Source organism: Tenrec ecaudatus, assembly GCF_050624435.1.
Source record: "Tenrec ecaudatus isolate mTenEca1 chromosome 5 unlocalized genomic scaffold, mTenEca1.hap1 SUPER_5_unloc_6, whole genome shotgun sequence".
Taxonomy (NCBI): domain Eukaryota; kingdom Metazoa; phylum Chordata; class Mammalia; order Afrosoricida; family Tenrecidae; genus Tenrec; species Tenrec ecaudatus.
The window spans coordinates 594,514-613,809 of NW_027457604.1; the positions used below are offsets into that span (position 1 = coordinate 594,514).

The 19,296-nt window shown below is 45.0% G+C and overlaps 1 long non-coding RNA gene across 2 annotated transcripts; it reads right to left on the reverse strand.

Moving 5' to 3' along the window:
* Nucleotides 1-349: 349 nt before the first annotated feature.
* On the reverse strand, nt 350-18,772 carry LOC142435886 (uncharacterized). Of its 2 annotated transcripts, XR_012781649.1 has the most exons (3): nt 18,754-18,772; nt 8,899-8,953; nt 350-7,738 (listed from the first exon to the last, which is right to left on the reverse strand). It is a non-coding gene; the product is annotated as an uncharacterized LOC142435886 (long non-coding RNA). The 2 variants fall into 2 exon arrangements; XR_012781648.1 differs by lacking the exon at nt 18,754-18,772 and having other exon boundaries at nt 8,899-10,325.
* Between the last annotated feature and the right edge of the window lie 524 nt (nt 18,773-19,296).

Genomic DNA, 19,296 nt, shown 5'->3' on the forward strand with positions numbered 1-19,296 from the left:
CAGGATCTTTTGATATATGTAAATAGATCTTGTACCAGGTCAGTTAATTTTCCAACTGCTCTATCTGAGCTTTCAGATGGCAGCACCTCTGTCCAACCCAGGAAAGGACTCCTGTGCATGCTGAGCAGCCCTGGAAAGCCTCATGCCTGGCTTCTCCCACCCCTCAGCTAATCTCCAAATGATTAATAAGGGCTCTCACTATGTTGTGGCTCCCAGCTGACAGATACTAGGCTATCAATGCATTCGTATCACCTCCTTCATGCCAGAGGGACTCAGTTATTCGAGGGGTTCCAAGGAGGACCCAGCCTGAAAGAGAAACGGGCGAGAGAGAGGAGCGAGACCAAGCAGATTCTTGTCAAGGTCTGAGTTTATTGCTACACAAGCCTCTCTATAAAGGGTGAGGCAAACAAGGGAGTTCAAAGGGGAGATAAAAAAAAGGAAGGGCGGGGGTGTAGAGCACACAGGGCAGGCGGCCGCAAGTCTGCAGTTGGAATGTCCGGTGCTGGAGCAGACAAGGGTGGGCCATCTGGTGTGTGTCAGGGTAGAGATAAGGTTGAGGTGACGTGGCTTTAGCCCTGCTGGGCAGGCAATATGGCCTTGGTTTTGTCAGGCTGATTATGTCCGGTTCCCAACATGAGAGAAGCCAGGAATATCTCCTCTCACAACTGTGCAGCAAACGAGATCAGATCTCCCAATCTGATTTTCAGCCCTCCTGTCTTTCCAAGTGAAGTGGATGGTCCATTTCACGTTGTCTCAAGTCTTTGCACATTGCATGCCAACATTGCGACACAGGGCGCGGCTGTGGGTCTTAGTAGACAAAGCCCCCACCCAGAACCCTGCCCCCAGAGCTCCTTAGTCACCCTTCACAACGCAGGTCCAGGCCGGGCTCCACACTGCAAGGCGATCAACCCTGACCCTCCAGTGTGGCCGTCCTCACACGCTCCCACATCCACCTAGAAGGACTGGAGATGAGAGATTCCGGAAGCTCCCTGCCTCATCTGCCTCCCTCCCCAGAGTGACAGAGCAACTGTAACTGATTAGGCAGGATGCAGCCTCATTCCCAGTCCCCACCCTCTCTGGGAAAGCAGGGCTGTCTGGCACCTCATCCAAGGCCTTTCCCCTGTGATCTCATTACTGAGTAGCTGCTCCTCTACCACCCACCTCCGTCACCTCATCTAAATACAGGGGAGATGAGTATGTCTTCTTTGCTGCTCCTTCCCTGAGTCCACCCCAGGAGCTCCCTGAACAGATCATCAATCACTTCTCATTACACCTGCAGCAGCCGTCAGATACTGCTGAACAGAGACAGGCGCCTCCCCTGCTGCTGCCAGGCTCCAGTGCACATGTGCACACACACGTGCACACACATTGTACAGGCCCACTCACATGGACACACAAGCATGCACACCCATGTGCACAAACTTTGTTCAGAGGTGGGAATTCTGCCCATTTTAGCCTCTAATATTGCAATCAGAGAGTGATAGAACAATGAAAGATGAAGGTGGATGAAGGAAGATCTATTTATTCCCTTACTTGTTACATAACCATTCAGGGCTCTTTTTTTATCCGTACAAACACACCACCACCACCATCAACAATCATCAAGTAGCTGTCATGTATGCAGTGCTGCCCTATTCAAGGCGGTGCTGAGTATGTGAGGAGGATTCTCTCTAAAGCACAGCTCTGAGGAAGTCTGTCTCCTTCGCACTTTTACACACGCTGGGAGAGGAGCCTGCAGGAGGCTCCGTGCGTTGGGTGAAGCCACACGATGAGTGAGGAGACCGAGTGTGAAGCCAGGGGAATGAGAGCGCAGAGTTCACCACTTCACCACCATGCTGGTGTGCACAATCGATGAAAGGGTGGCTGCCAGCTGCAGGACAGAAAAAAAGTAAAGCATGTAACTTGTGGTTTTAGCTCTGGCTTACTTCCAAAAGGAATTGTTTTTGTTGTTCTAAAAAGCTTTATACCAAAAAAAAAAGAAAGCTTTTTACCTCTATAAAAACAAAAGGCTACTGCTGTCAAGCACCTTCAGACTCAAGCCAGAGGAGAGCTCTCCCAGTGGGCTTCCAAGCTGTAAATCTTCACAGAAACACAGTACCTCCTGTGGAGTAGCTGGTTGGTTCAAGCCAGCAACCTGGCAGTTAACAAGTATGTCCCTTGTACCTGTAATACCTGTATAAAGTGTATTAAATATGAACTACTCCTGGTGTGTAATTTTAAATTGAATTATTGTGCCTGGAACTTTTTTTTTAATAGCTAAGAATGGTGAAATCAGACTCCTTTAGATGTTATGAGAAGAATAGACACTACACAGGGCTTGGACCCAACCCAGCTTAATTCAAAGGAAGGCAGATTTATTTTCTTCTGCTTCCCAGAAGGTTCCTCAGCAGAACGTTTAGCTATGGAAATTGTTTAGCTATGGAAAAGAGCAATCTCCTCTTGGGAAGATTCTGGTAGAAAGGGGCTTTGGTTACATATCCAGCTCAACCCAGCCCCAGAGCCCTCGTCATGTTTTATTTTGTTTTGCCCTTGACACTGATTGTCTTGGGAACTGTGGCCCCCGAGCAATGGCCAGGAAGTCAGGTCTTCTTGATGTAAATCCTCTAATATCCCCTACAATGATTTTCAGTGCCAATGGTAAGGCCCGCCTAGTGGCTGCCACATGCCCCTGAGCAGACACGTCAGAGCAGATGAGAGCATGAGACAGCATTTAAGAGAATGGTAGGCTGGCCTTGACTTAGCTGTTTGGCCTCTCCTCAGAAGTCATTTGTGACACTGACTGTCATGGGTTTCATTAAGAACAAGTCTATCTCTACCAAAGAAAACTGCAAGGTAAGAGGACTTTCAGCTCCAGCTACATATGTCTCCAAACTTACTTACATATTGTCCTGTTTTCAGAAGAAAAAAAATTTACTCAGTGCCTCCCGGGCAAATAAAAACTTTGGTACTACAACCTACAATCCCAGATAAAGTGTAGGTATCTGCTTTGGCAGCTCCCCTGGATCGAGCTGCTCCAGTAGCTCTCCACAAAAACCCTGTGAAGAGATGATCAGGCAGGATAGCCTAGTCTGTTCTGCAGAAAGAAGCTACCCCTGGAACCTCAGTGGCTTAAAATCTAGAAGTTTATTCTTGTTCATGCAAATTCTGACACTGGAAGGGCAATTCTACAGGGTGTTTGTCCTGCACACCGTCCGTCAGTGATTCGGGCTGCTTCACAAATATGGTGCCACCAGATCAAAAGGTGGATTCCAGGTCATCACAGAAGAGGAAGAGAGAAGTGGGGGTTGTGGATCAGTCTTTACATGCTTTGACACTTTAGTTGACATAGATCGCTGGATAGGGCTGCTTATATAAAGGTTATCAGTTCAAACCACCTAGCTGTACCACAAAAGGAAGGAGTCATCTGTTTTCATAAAGGGTACAGCCTAGCCAACCTCATGCAACAATTGTACTCTGTACCACAAGGGGTGAGCATGAGTCAGAACTGACTTGAAGGCAACAGGATTTGGGTTTTTTTTTGTTTGTTTGTTTGTTTGTTTGGTTGGTTGATTGGTTTGGTTTGGTGAGTGGGAGGTGGTTCTACCTACAGCATATTAATCTGAAGTAGTCACTTTAGGTTTTTTTGTTTGTTTTTTGAGAGATGTGGAAAAGCTCATTGGCTTTAATGGGGAGTTAACTCTGCCGCAGACGGCCTCCTCAAAATTTCCCTCCCGCTTCAGAAACTAGCAGAGATTTTCAATGAAGGAGCCTGCTGGCACCCGCTGGACATCTCCTTGCAAGGTCAGTCCTTTGGAGCCATTGGGAGGGAGAAAAAAGAGACTTTTATTCCTGTAAAGAATTCCAGCCCCAGAAATCCTGAGGGGGAAATTCTGCCCTGTCCTCTCGGGTCACTATGAGTCCGAATTGAATTTATGGCTATGAGTTGAGTTGTAATTCCATTCACTTACTGCTATTGACAGGTTGCTAGATTAGGGCTTGTCTTCCCAAATGCCAGCACTAAACGAAATTGAGCTGTCCAGGCCACAACAAAGGGGTTGGAAATACATCAGGCACACTCATTAGACACCTATGGCAAAATTCAGAACTGAGCATGCTCTGACCCAAGTCATGTAGACCCAGGTGGAATAGAATAGGACTTACAGAATAGGACTTACAGAATAGGACTGAATAGGACTGGTCATACAGAATAGGACTTCACAAAAGTGCACCGAAATCAACCAATACGATCGACCAATGTCCTCCAGTGGTGTTGGGAGGTGATAGAAGTAGGCCTGGGCTCCTTGTCACCCTCCCTTGTTCACGTGCTCTGCAAGTGGAGGGTGAGGCCCTTGGGGGTTCCTGCCGTGGCTCCTCAGCTGGTTCTGCACTCCTGCTCAGGTATTCCTCCCATGAAACCGCCATATTCAGCTGCAAACTTTCCCCACCCCTGCCATGCAGCCCGGCGTGCTTTCCGGAGATACTGGGGACTTTTGGGGACTGCGATACCTGAAACTTTCTTCCATAACATTCACTTGGATTTACAAAACTGCTTCTGCCATATGAATTCTTTCAGCGTTGCTAAGCAAGAACTGAGGTCAACCACCCCAGAAACCTAACACTATCAAGTCAATTCTGACTTATATCAATCTAGGGGGTCCTCAAACTATGGCCTGCGGGCCGCATGGCCCTCAGAGGACATTTATTCAGCACGCCGGGTGTTTTTGCCCCGTTTTTTTGAACTTCAAATTAGGTATGTGCAGTGCGCATAGGCATTTGTGCATAGTTTTATTTTTAAACTATCATCCGGCCCTCCAGCGGGTTTGAGGGACAATGAACTGACCTGCTGTTTAAAAAGTTTGAGGACCTCTGAAAGGACAACGTAGAACTATGCCTGTGGGTTCCCGAAGTTCTAAATCTTTACAGGAGCTGAGAACCGCATCTTTCTCTGTGAGCCACTAGCGGATTCCAACTGGCCGGCCTCATGGTCACACACATTCCACCAGGCTCCTTGAGCCTTAACTTGATAATTTAATGAAATGATACTTCTCCAAGTCACACTGTATCATGGTCTATAATCTTGCTATTCTAATATCAAATTTAAAATAAGGAATATAGTTAAGCTCCAAATCCATAAGCAATAAGATCATTGAATCTCTTTGGACACTATTACTTAAAAAAAGAAAAAACTCTGTTCAATTATTTTCAGCACAGAAAAGCTTCCAGCGTTTACAGCTTAGTATTTAATTGCTTTTTCTCTTCTTCTTTTGCATTGGTGAATCATTTTGAGCTTATAATAATGTCAAAATAATAGTTTCCAGAGCCTCCAGGCATTCACTGTGTAATGATCATTTAAAAGATTTCTTGGTTAGAGGGTCCTCAAAAGAATAAAAAGCGTGTCCGCATCCCTGGTCATTTCTATATTCAAAAGAAGAAATTGCTCATCAAATGCTACAAGCCAATTTCTTTCTTCAGCCAAACTGCCCATTTTAGCATCACTGAATTAAGCAAATGGTTCTACATTTCAAAGTCAACAATGATACTCTTTTCCCTTTAACACGAGCATCTTAAACAGCTCAAAAAGTAGTCGAGCTCTTTATTATGGCTTTTCCTGAGAAAGCTGTTTCGTTGTTTATTTTATTTATTCATCTAGACTTTCATGTTAAGATTTGTGTATTTTAAGTTCTGCTAGTCAGGACATTTTAAACGGAGCCAGATTTTTTTTTATACTTTGTCTTTTAAAATATAATGAGACTGAGCAGTACATCCCTTAATAAAATATAAAGTCTTCCTATTTCTGTTTGTTTGTAATTTCCCTAAGGATAACTCTTAAAGTAGTAAAACCAAAACCCCCATAATGAATTACATTTGGTCTACTGGGGGTTGTGGCCAACCTTTAGATAGAAAAATCCAGAGACTCCCTTCTGCATCTCCTTTCCCAACCAAACCCCGGTGGCTGGAGGCCGGAAGGAAGAAAGAGGCTGGGCTGCTGGGGCAGGGTGGGGAAGGGGTAACCTTGCAGATTATTTCAAATTCTACTCTGAAGGCAGAAAGTTATCCCAATGAGATAGCTAGAGATTCACTTCCTTAGAAAAAGATTGAAATTAATGTGTCCCTTAGAAAAGCCAAAGGAAAAAAGTCGTTATTAATTTAGGCAATTGAAGAACTTTGAAAGCCATGTCTAGTACATAAAAACACCTGTCCCTAGAGCCCATCGGCCTAGGAAACTGAATTTTTATACCATGTAAAATAAAGGAAGGTCATTTCTTAGACTTGCTCAACAGAAGATTGTCATTTTAAACCGGTTACTGTAATGAGAAGCTGGGTTTTTGTAAAAAGGACTGAATGCTTGAGTCAGTGTGAAATGAAATTAGAGATGCATGTTCTGCGCATGGCAGCATTTCCGGAGGAGTCTGTGTTCCCGTGACTGCTCTCAATCTGTCTCGTGCCTTCTGGGAAACTCACAGCGTGGTGCCCACATCTAGTCTCTCGGACTTTCTTGCCAGCTTTGGAAAGGTGTTGAGTCTGTTGGATCTGCTGCACAGAGACAGCATGCAAGTGGACCCTTCCCACATTCCTCAGAGAGCAGCCCCCCAGTGTAAAGCTGTGGGTGAGGTTTGATGACCTTTGCCCCTTCATCATCCCGCATTCTTTGACGGACCCAAGCGCTCCCCCGAGGCATTACCGGAGAAGCAGCTACCCCATAGTTTCCAGATGGTGGGTATCAGCCTGTGTGCTCATTGGGATTGCCAGAGAGCTGTCCAAAAGACATCTTTGTCCCATCTCCACTGAGTCCGATTTTATTGGTCTGGAATGCAGCCTAGGTGCTTGGATTTTTTTCTCTCTCATAAGTTTTTATTGTGAATTGGGTGAAGGTTTACCAAGATCATCAGTTTTTTATTCAACAATTCATACACATTGTGTTTTATGCCACTTATTGCAATCTCCACAATATAATATGACTTATTCCACTCCCTACTTATGTCTTCTGTTTCCCTTCCTCCTCTCTTCCTACCCTTCTGAACTTGGGCCTTGGATTAATACTGCCCTTTTGAGATCAAATGGTTTGCTGTTTTCAGGTTTGTGTGCCTCACTTGTGTAATTGCTCCCATTATAGACCAATCTATTATTTGGCTGAATATTGAACCACAGGTAGGAGTTCATTTTCAAACTTAGTGAATAAGGACCATCATTTCAGAGGTTCTGTTAGTCCCTATCCAGCCAATAAGCCTGGTCTCTTTTATGACTGTGAATTTTGCTTCACTATCTAGGACCTTTTGATGTGATCCCTTTCAAAGAAGTTGGAATTGATAGTTGGAGATCATCTAGTTATTCTGTGCTCAGAGTCATGAAGTCTAATGTTCATGTGGTCCACTCACCACTCTTTCCTCCAGAGTGAGGGTGACAATACTTGCCACCTAGATGGCCACTTGTGAGCTTCTGAGATCCAGCTGCTACTCACCAGCGTGGATGTCGACCATAGTCTTTACAGTCTAGGTAATGACAATTGTCCTTGGTGTCCTTCACAACTATAATCCCCAGCCCCCAAGCCCAATAAAGCACTCCCTCCAGTTGTTCGGTTATGCCTAAGGAGTTTTGATAACTTCATCTTCTGTGTGCTCCGGAATATTCAATTCCCTGGATGATCAGAATGGTCAGTCAGGGCTCAGAATCTTGGTGTTAAGGCTCCTGGTGAGATCCTGGCACATCAGACACAGAGGTTGTGAGGCTAGAGGATGGGCAGAAGGGGATCATACTGAGTCTAACAAGGAAAGAAAAGGAAATGAAGGATATAAGCAATTAAAAGCAAGCGCATAAATAGATACAAATACACAGATGGCCCTTGCAACATTATTCCCAATCTCGCAAACGTGTCAACGGTCTAAATACCCATCAATAGGTGAATGGATAAGTCAAACATGTTGCCTATGGTATATACAATGGACTACTACTCAGCCATAAAGAGAAATGAACTCTTGACACAGGCTACAAGAGGAATGAACCTCATAAGCATTATGCTGAGTGAAATAAATCAGCTTCAAAAAGGACACATTTTGCTTAATTCCACTTACAAGAAATATCTAGGCTAGGAAAATGAATAGAGACAAACATATCCCAATTGTTTCCAGGGATAGGTAGGAAGGTAAGTATGGTTGTTACATAATGCCATGTCAATTGGACAAATAAGTGAGGTGGAGTCTTTCTTATACCTATATGAGTGTCCTTGGATTTATTTCTCTAGTCAACCCAGCCTAACCCAGTAGGGCCTGGAGGGGAAGTGCCATCCCTGAGACGATACTGAGCTTCCATAAGGGTGATGACATAATTTTGGAATGGGTAAGGATGATAATATGAACAACATGCAGAATGCCACTTAGTTATAATCTTGTAGAGCGTGGAAGTGACGAATGTTTTGATGCATGTATATTTAGTACGATTTTTAAAGAGTGTACGCAAAAGAGCAATATGGCAAGTCTGTGTTGCCATTTGCTGTTGCTCAGCTAAAAGCGATTCGGGCCTGTGTAGTCCAAAGGGAACCACAGAGGCTCAGGAGGAAAGCTGGTACCATCTCCAACTAAGACTTGTCTGACCAAATGCAGAGTCTCCCTTCAAGTAACTGACAGGTCAGAGGCAGCTCATCTCTGCTGCAGAAGCAATGATTTGTCTCAATTCCCAGACCACTGTCACAACCATGTCTTGTTGCCCTCGGTGCCCCCCTTCCCCACCACAATAAGTCACTAGAAAGCCATGCTTCATTTAAAAACAAACAAATAAACCCCTTCTGCCTCCATCCTGGCACTGTTTCAGCTTATTTAGCATCATAACATATGTCATCTGTTTCCCTAAACAATCTAACATGGACATGGCACGATGGGACTGATGAGTTAGGCAAATGAGAACCAGCCTGCCCTCTGAACACACACGATGGCATTTGACTTGCTGTCAGTAGATGCTGTCGCGTTTCTTCTCCTCTTTCCTGGAAAATAAATACAGAAAAGAAAGAGGACATGAAAAGGGCTGCAAGATGTTTAGCTCTGGTCTTTCTAGAAAGTGTAGAAAAAAAGTATGTGACCCCTGCCTGCCTTTAGATGCCCCACTCCTCTGGCTAACAAGGATTGCGCACTGACCATGGACAAGACATCTGGATCTGGGGGGAGGATATAACAATTGCCCCCACCAGCAAAGAGTTTCCAGATTTACGGGACTGCACAGGCCAGGGAGCAGCTCATAAAAAGAACAAGAAGAATCGCAAAGGAGGGTGTGCTCCAGCACCACTTCGTCCAGCTGCAGACACATGAAGGCAAAGTTTCCTTTGCTTTCAGTCAAGTTTATGATTTCCGCGGCATCCCTTACCAACACCTTCACAAAGATCTAGGTTCTTGGGTTGTTTCGTTCCAGGGCGGACATCACCTTGGTAAAGCCACACTCTAAGGACAGCTCATGGTCCAAGAATTCCACCTATATGTTTTGAAAGGGGCCATGTTAAAACCCCTGGCTCAGACTTTCAGGACTGGGCACAATACAGCAAACCCACCATGGGGACAGCAGGATTTGGTAACACTCTCATCTCCATCACAACCTGGACCTGGCAAAGCTATTTTCTTCCACTCACCATCTTTCAATCAATATTTACTCAGCTATTAGTTGCTCCCCAGGCTCAGCATCAGAAAAGTGTTCAAACGTTACCTAATTGTCCATCTAATGGTAGAGGTCTGTGCAAGGGATATGAGAGCAAGAGGCTCAGAGATGATCAGTGGGTAACGAGAGAGGGATTCACCTTTATCATTTGTAGAAAGCCCCTGGCAGACTTTCCCTGGAGCAAGCAAATAAAGCTGCTCCCGGCTCAGCTCCATTCCTGATCTGGTCTTGCCATGAGACTATCCAGGCTTTGTCCCAACCCCACGTTCTGGAAACCACGAGTGGAAGGAGGTGGATCTTGGGGATACCATGGAAAAGAATGGGCATTGCACAACACTTCATTGTACTCATATGGAGCTTATACAAAGGCCAAGAGATAGAACCAGGTGAGACTGTGAACAGGACAAGGTGATACTGCATGGTTTAAAATCAGAAAAGGTGTGCATCAGGGTTGTATCCTTTCACTGTTTTTATTCCATCTGTATGCTGAGCAATTTATACAAGAAGCTGGCCTATGTGAAAAAGAACATGGCATCAGGATTAGAGGAAGACCCAAGTAATGTCATTAGGAACATTTTCTCACTAAAAATTTTAGGTCATGGCATCAAAAAAGTGTCATTTTAACCTAAATGGGTTTTTAGACCAGTGAAATAACAGCGAGAGTGAGTCAGCATTGTGCACAGAATTGAGCGATACTGGTTCTTTGGGAAATTCATAATCCAACACTGACACTGCTGAGATAAAGGATGACAGTGAGGAAGATTCTACACCTGAGCTCTGTGATGGGCCAATGTGGTGCTCTACTCTCTTCAGGAATGGATGAGCCAGCTCCACCAAGATTCCCCTTTACTGGAGCACCTGCTATGTATGTAGACGTTGAACACAAGAACGCTTTGGCGTTCCTACAATGATTTCTGACCGATGAGGTCATCGAAAAATTGATTATGATAGCCCGGAGGTTTACTTTCAGGTTTTAACCCCTCTTCAGTTAATTTCTGTGCATGGGGGAAGGTTTGGGGCTTGCTTCATTTTCCTACATACGGTATCTCAGTTTGTCCAACACCATTTGTTGAGCAAGCAGAATTTGTCCCTTTGGATATTTCTGTGTCCTTTTTCGAAGGCTAGTTTCCTGTTGACTGGTGAATATATGTGTAGCTTTTCTGTTCGAATCCATTGATCTATATACCTCTCAGTGTACCAATACACTGCTCTCCCTTAGGGAAAAACAACAACAAAAGTTGTATGAGCCCCTATATAATGATTTTTTTTAATGGACGATGAACTATTTTCCAGGCCAGCACTATCCTATGTTTGAGCACATTGCTGCAGCCACTGTGTCAATCCATCATGCCTTATAGCCTGCGGTACTCATGTTCAGGTATAGTGTTCTGCCATTCACAAGGTTCACACTGGCCAGTTCTTTCAGAAGTGGAAGACCAGGTCCTCCTCCCTCGTCTCTCTGTCTGGAAACTGCTGAAGTCTACCTGCAGTGAGTGACCCAGCAGGCATTTGAACTACTGGCTGCAAAATTTCCACCATTACAGCCAAATGCAGGCCACCACAGTACAACAGACAGTAACAGCATCTTAACACCACACAAAGGCTCCTCCCTGGGGAGACCACGTGTTCAGGCAATTGCTGCTGTTACACATGTAAGTGGGGGCTACATGAAGTCGCACCATCTCCTGTGGCCCTTCCAGGAACAGGCCATTCTGCTGTTGTTTCTACTGGACTTAGGCTCAGCTGCCAACCTGCCCTCTGCACGCATTCTTCTCCTTACCCTTCCATGTCACCTTCTCTTTGCCCAAGTCAATACTGCTGGTCAGTCACCTACTGGTGGATGCTTGCTTCTGAAGTTTCTGAACCACATTTCCCCATGGTTATGAGACATTGCTGCTGCCACTGCGCGCATTTAACAGGTTACTTTACACCTTCAATGAGAAATCTAGGGGAATAGAAAGAAAGCTTCTTCTTTCTCCCAAGGAGTGGGTGGTGGTTTTGAACCGTTTCCCTTGAGGTTAGCAGCCCAATGTGTAACCCACTACACCAGTAGAGCCTTGGTGGCACTGTCCAGCAATTATTAGACTGCTAAATATGAGGTCAGGGTTTCAAACCTACCAACTTCTCCTTGGGAGAACGATAAAGCTGTTCCCATAAAAGACTGACAGCTCCAGAAGCCCTCTATAGGGTGGCTATGAGTTGGAATTTTGCGGTCATTTAGGGCTTTTTGGTGGCATGTGATTTTTTAGGGCTTTTAGGTTGTTTGTGGACGTTCAAGGTGTGTTTGGGGCATTCGGGTGGTTTGGGGTTTTTAGGGTGTTTTATAAGATTTTAGGGAGTGTTTAAGGGATTTAGGGGTGGTTTTTTAGAGTGTATAGGTATTTTTCAGCACAATAGGGTGTTTTTAGTGATGTTGCAGAGTTCCTTAGGGATTTTAGGGTATTTTTAATATTATATGTGTTTTTTCCCCCCAGCATTTTAGGTTTTCTTAGGGCTTTCATGGTGTTTTCAGGGCATATATGGGGTTTAGGAATGTTTAGGGTTTGGGAATCTTCTAAGGATGATTTTTGGAAGTTTCACATGTTTGGGTGGGCATTTGGTGTTTTTTTGTGGCTTTAGAGTGTTTATGGGATCCTGTCAATTTGCAGCTTTAATTCCGCAAAGAAAAGTCAGACAGCAAGCCAGAAAGGAGCAGGAAATGAAGGGGAAGCCCAGGCCACATGTTACAGCTGCCAAGTCCGGAGAACCTAGGTGTGGTCGTTGGCTACCTGGGACCGGGAGTGGGGCTGTGCTCCTGCCCAAGGGTGCTAGGGAGTAAACCAATCTCAGCTGGACGTTTGGCTTTTCTACTAATTAGCCGACTCCATGAACTTTCCCAAGGGCAGCTGGCGAATTGCCAGGGGAACCCAGCTAGACCCCCCACACAAAAGCACAGGGATGGTTACAGGAACAGGAGGTTTCACACAGTGGATGTGCAGGGCTTGGGGTCGGGATTGGGGGCCAAGGTGAGGAAGGGGCAGCAATAAGGCCTGGTCCCAAATAATCAGACACTGAGCAATAAAAGTACAAGGACTGCCAAGAGAACATGGGGACGAAGGATGGCTGGACTTCATTTGATATCTTTGGACGTGCTGTCAGGAGAGACCAGTCCCTGAAGGGACATCAAGTCCATGAAGGACATGATGCTTGGCAAAAAGTGGAGGACGGGCAATAAAACAGCTCGAACCAGTGGCTACACCAGTGGGCATAGTAACAATGGTGAGGATGGTTCGAGACCTGGCAGTGTTTTATTTTACTGCTTGTGTTTTTCTAGAACTGTCTTTCCTGGATGCACGAGGAAGGATAACTGTGCTTGTGGGAAGCAAATGCACAGTGGGCAGCGCTTTGGCCAACATAGGTACACCACCGGCACACAGTGCCCCCTTACTTGGCATCGAAAGTGACACGGTTTGTCTTTCCCCAGAGCTCTCCAGCCCTGGGGGAAGCGGCCCTGCCTTCGGCGCACCGCCAGGGGGCAGCACTGCTGCTCTCTCACTGGCTACATCTGTGAGGACCCAGAGAGCAGCTCCTTTCTGCTGCTCTCCTCTCAGACTTCTGCCAGAAGCCTTGGCTCGTCCTGGATCCTCCCTTGATTCCCACTCTGCACCTTTGGGGACGCCCAGCCCATTAACTCTCTCCCATCCTTCCTTGCTGCCTCTTGTCCAGATGCCTGAGCTGGGCTTCAAGTAGTTGTAATGTTATGCTTAGGTGAGATGTGTTCAGCTTGTTTACTGTCTGTATACAAGAAAAGAGTGCAGCCCAAGACATCCACCCTTTTGTTCCTCTATGGAAAGCCTGTTACGTGTCATAGTCTTCTCTCTGTGCAGTGCTTTCCTCTGCTGCTGATGCTTTTACATGAAATAGGACTCGGTGTGTCACCGCTACAGGAAATTATCTCTGAAAAAATAATATGCCCAGAACTCAGAAACAGTGTCAGCTTGCATCTGGCATCATGGAAGCATCATGGGTGTGTTTCCATTCATTCGCTCCTGAGTGTCACATGTTAAACTCAGTGCATAGCATAAACAGCAGCAGGCACAAACTGAGACAAAGCACACCCTTTGCTGTGAAGCACATTCCGACTCCTGGCTGCCCCTGTGCCACAGAGTAGAACTGCCCCGCAGGGGCTCCCTAGCTGTCATCTTTACAGAGGCACATGGCCACACCTCCCTTTTGGGAAGCCACTGGGTAGGTTTGAACTTCAGGGTTGTAGTAGTTGATGTTGTAGAGCCCTGGAGTCAGTTCGGATTCATAGGGGCTTGTGCACTAGAGAGAGAAACAAAGCCCAGTCCTGCGCCATCCTCGCACTTGTTACTGTATTTGAGCCGATTCTCGCAGCCACGGTGTCAATCCACCTAAGTAAGGGTCTTCCTCTTGTTTGCTAACCCTCTGCCAAAAATGACGCCCTTCTTGCAGGACTGGTTCCACCATAGTAATATGTCCAAAGTACCTGAGACAACGTCTCCGCATCCTCTTTCAGATCTCCTGCCTTTAGTTTGTCAGCTCACTTCGATGGAGTCGATGCTGAGCCATAGCGACTCTATGAGATCAGAGCAGAACTATCTCTGTGGGTTTCCCAAAGGCTAACTCTATGGGAGTAGAACGCCTCATCCTTTTCTTCTGAGGACTGACTGGTGGTTCCCCACTGCTGACATTACAGTTGACACCCAAGGCATAAGGTACTATGCCACCAGAAGTCCCTTGCCCCTGTGCAATAACCAACACCACCTACACACAAAACCCACCCCTTCTCTGTCAGTTGGATGTATGGTGATGGCTTGAGTTGCTATGAAATTGGAAGCTACTAGGGGGAACCCGACAAAAACTACAATTTTTTCAAAACTATGCATTTAAATTTTTTATCCCCTTCATAGTACTCTCCATTACACTTCACACATTTGTCTAATCTGTGATTACATTCTTGGAAACATTTTTCAAACTCAGCAGTTTGGGTGACACCCTTGTTTTTTTCCCCCCCTCTTCTGTGTTGTCAAACCACTGTCCTTCATTCATGGAAACAGAAAGAAGTCACATGGAGTGAGTTCAGGTGATTAGGATATGAGGGACAAGAGAGGCATGCTTTTTTGGGGGATGTTTTCATACTGTTATTTCTTTTCTCTTTTTTTATAATCAATTTTTGGGGCCTCATACAACTCTTATCACAATTGATACATACATCATATTTGTACATTCATTGCCCTCATCATTCTGAAAACATTTGCTCTCCACTTAATCCGCTGGCATCAGCTGATAATTATTCCCCATCCCTCATGAACCCTGAATAAATTCTAAATTATTATTTTGTCATATCTTACACTATACAATATCTCCCTTCAGCCACTTTTCTGTTGTCTGTCCCCCAGGGAGATGGTTATATGTAGATGCTTGTAATCGGTTTCCCCTTTCCATTCCTCCCTCCCTCTACCCTCCTCGTATCGCCACTCTCACCACTGGTCCTGAAGGGATCATCGGCCCTGGATTCCCTGTGTTTCCAGTTCCTATCTGTACCAGTGTACATCCTCAGGTCTAGCTAGATTTGTAAGGTAGAATGGGGATCATTTTAGTTGTGGGGGAAGAAGCATTTAGGAGCTAGAGGAAAGTTGTATGTTTCATTGTTGCTACAGTGCACCCTGACTGGCTCCTCTCCTCCCTGCTACCCTTCTGTAAGGGGATGTCCAATTATCTACAAATGAGCTTTGGGTTTTCACTCCACACTCCCCCGTATTCACAAAGATATGATTTTTTTGTTCCGATGATGTCTGATACCTGATTCTTCCGACACCTCGTGATCACACATGCTGGTGTGCTTCTTTCATGTGGGCTTTGTTGCTTCTCAGCTACATGACCACTTGTTTAACTTCAAGCTTTTAAGACCCCAGAATGTATAACTTTTGATAGCCGACCACCATCAACTTCAGTCACCACATTTGCTTATGCACCCATTTGCCTCCAGCAATTGTGTCGGGGAGGTGAGCATCACGGAATGCCACTTTAATACAACAAAGTATTTTTGCATTGAGGGAGTACTTGAATGGAGGCCCAATGTACATCTGTTACCTTAATACTAAACCTATAAATATATGCATATAGATCTATTTCCCCATCGTTATACATAAATATATTTACATATGCACATGCCTTTATTTAGACCTCTATAAATGCCCTTTGCTTCCTACCTCTTTCCTTGATTTCCTTTTACTTTCTGATTGTCCCACTCTCATGTTCAGCCTTCATTTGTGTTTCAGTAATTCCTCTAGGTTACATTACTCTTGGTTACACTCTACCAAGCCTCCTACACCCTCCTCACCATCTATTTGGATCACTTGGTGTTCCCTTGTCCCTGGGTTTGTTAACAGCACTTCCTTTTTCCCTACACCCCCCTTTCCCATCTCCCTCCCCCAGCTGTCAGTCCCATTGTTTTCTCCTCCAGATTGTTCATCCAGCCTATCTCATTTAGACAGACCTGTGGAAATCATAGCATGCACAAAAACGAGACAGAGCAAACCCAAGCAACAAAATGAAACAAAAGAACAACACCACCACCAACAAGCCAATGACAAAAAGCAAAACAAAACACAAGAAAGAAAAGCTTTTAGTTAGTTCAAGGACTGTTTGTTGGCCTTTAGGAGTGCTTTCTCATAGAGTATGATGGGTCAGCTAGCCCTGGCCCCAAAGTCTATTTTTGGTATTCCCTGGGGACTTCGTTGCTCTGTTCCCCTTCCTGTTCTGTTGTACACCCTTAGTATTTTGCCTCGGTGTGCTGGGATCAGATCGGGCGATAGAGGCATGCTGTTTTTTGTGTGTGAGCAGGTGCACTGTCATGGTGGCAAAACCAGTCCCCTGTCTACCACTAATCAGTCCTTTTTATTTTAAATAAATCATTTTATTGGGGGATCTTACAGCTCTTGTAACAATTCATACACCAATTTGTATGAAGCACATTTGTACATACATTGCTATCATCATTTCCAAACATGTTCTTTCTCCTTGAGCTCCTTTTTTCCCCTCCTCCCACCCACGTGAACCACTGATACTTTATACATACTTTTTATTTTTATATTTTACGCCTCTGCTGTATCCCTTCACCCAAACTTCTGCTGTTTGTTCCCCTGGGTGGTGGAGTGGGGCTGTATGTCCATCATTGAGATTGGTTTCCCCTTTCTTCTGCTTCTCCCCCCTACCTTCCCTCGTGGTGTTGCTACTCTCAGTATTGGTCCTGAGGGGTTTATGTGTCCTGGATTCTGTGTGTCGGAACTTCTAGTCAATAGCAGTGTGCAAGCTCTGGTCTAGCCAGACAACTCAGACCTTCTTACACAATATCTTCAGAACCTCTATATAGGAAGCTTGATTAACAGTCTGACCTAGTGCAATGACTAAACTCCAAATGCACTATCACCCTCACATCAACAAAACCAAACAAATGAGCATCTTCTTGAAGTTTGAGTTCACTTGACGAGGTGTATTTGAGTGAGGTGATGATGGCGTCTTACACTGACTTGATTTATGTTTGCATTCTGGCTTGTGAGAAGAGCACAAGGTCTTGTCACCAGCAATGACCTTGGGAAAAAAGTGTGGGTGCACTAGCTCAGAGCAAGTTGCCAGATGCCTGCCCAAACAGGAGAATGTATATTTTGAAATGTGTACCCAGTGGAGCTTTGTACCGCTTGGTTTTTTGGCGGGGGTGGGGTGGGGGTGGGTGGAAGGCCGGCTACTCCTTTGTAGGTTAGATAATCTGAGATGTGCTATTTGAAATTTCCTGGGGCCAGTTTTAGACAAAACTAGAAAAGTTAATTTTGCTGTATGGAAAAATCTGACAGTCTGGAAGTATCTAATTTTCCTCACATGCCATCATTCCCCTAGTAGCATTATTCTTAGTTAAAGCTCTCCTCTGTTCCTCCTTAGGGTTTCCCCCACTACCTGATGTTCCTTTTCTCCTACTCATCATCAAGGGACTTGTGTCCAAAGTGAGGACAGCAAATAATTAAGAGACCCTCCTGACTCTCTGTTAAGAAGGGTGCTCTGGTGCATGCGTGTGTTTATGTGTGCACATACAATCGCATTTGAATTTTGTTGGAAGAGGCTTCATAGAGACAGAGAGTGACATGGTTAGAGCTGCTGCACATGTAGAGCACTGTACTCTATGGTGTTCTAATTCAAATGCATGTAAGGTCCAAGAGAGGTAATAGAAGCAAGTGACCAGGGTCAGGGAAGGCAGCAGGAGGAACTGAGGGAGCCTGAATGCCTCACACCCTGCCAGTTTCACTGATTCTTGGATGGGAGAGTACCAACCTAGTGCTGTGAAATCTTCGCAGTTTTCAGAGGTTGGGGGATTTAAATTTTGTATGTAAAAAATAGACATCAAAAATGCTTGTAATTTATTGATTTCGATAAACACACTGAATGCCAGTACTCAAGTCAAACAAACCAAACTGACAGCCATCGAGTCTTTGCCAACTCATAGTGACCCTATTAGACAGGGTAGAACTGCCCCTCAGTTCAGCTCCCAGCCCTGGAGGCCCACCAGTTCCTCGTTATTATCATGAGGAATACTATTTTCACAAGAGCATTACATACCCCTAGAGACTAAACCATAAAGCCATATAGGCTTTGACCATCAATTCTGATATGCTTTTTCCTCAAACTGATGGGTCATTTGATGGAATCCTCGTATTATTTCCCTAACATAAAAATTAATCAAGCAAAGGAGATTCAGTGCTCAGTACTACAGCCCCCTATTTAGAGATTAACTCTTAAAAACCACCACCACCACCACCACCACCACCACCACCACCACCACCACCACCACCGCCACCTTATCTATGTTGATAAAAACTTGAGTAGGCTGTATAAATATCTCAAGTATTTAGGATAAAATGGATTCTTATTCTACTGTCACATATATTAGTTTGAGTTATGTGTTTCCATCTGAACACAAATTAAATAGACCTCATTGACATCTTTTCAAAATGCCATAAAAATTAAATGATTACCTTAAAAGATACTCAGTATAATTAGGCATCAGAAAAATGTACATCAACACTAGAGCGAGATAGTGTTTCAACCCATCAAGATGACACTAGCCAAGAATATTAAAAATACCATTGAGTGCTGGAAGAATGAACAGATTTGCGTCAGAAGAACAGTCTGAGAGGTCCTTAGAAGCAAGCACGGGGAGACTTCACATGCTTTGGGTATGTTATCAGGAGATGCCAGTCCCTGGAAAAGGCTGAAATGTTAGGTTCAAGTATAACAACAGTTTTGAAGATGGTGTAGGACTGCGCAGTGGTTCATTCTGCCTTGAGTTGGAACTGACTCAATAGCACCTAATGCTAAAAGCTAGATGCTTTTGATCCTAAATGAAAAGTGGATGGTCCAGCCTCCATACCAGCTACGTGGACAACTGCCCCTCCCCCCAGAAGAATTTACTTTAGAAGACGGCACTGAACCTGTAGCTAGGGGAGATGGACATGTCTGATCAGAGCACACAGGGGCAAATGAAGGGGGAGGAAGAGAGTGGAGCACACACTGGTCCACCAGGCTTGGAGGATGATTTTGGCACTCTGAACAGCCAATGTACAGAGTGGACCATATGGCTGATCCCACTATGAGACATGCCATCCCTTGCTGGCCCAGGACCCTATG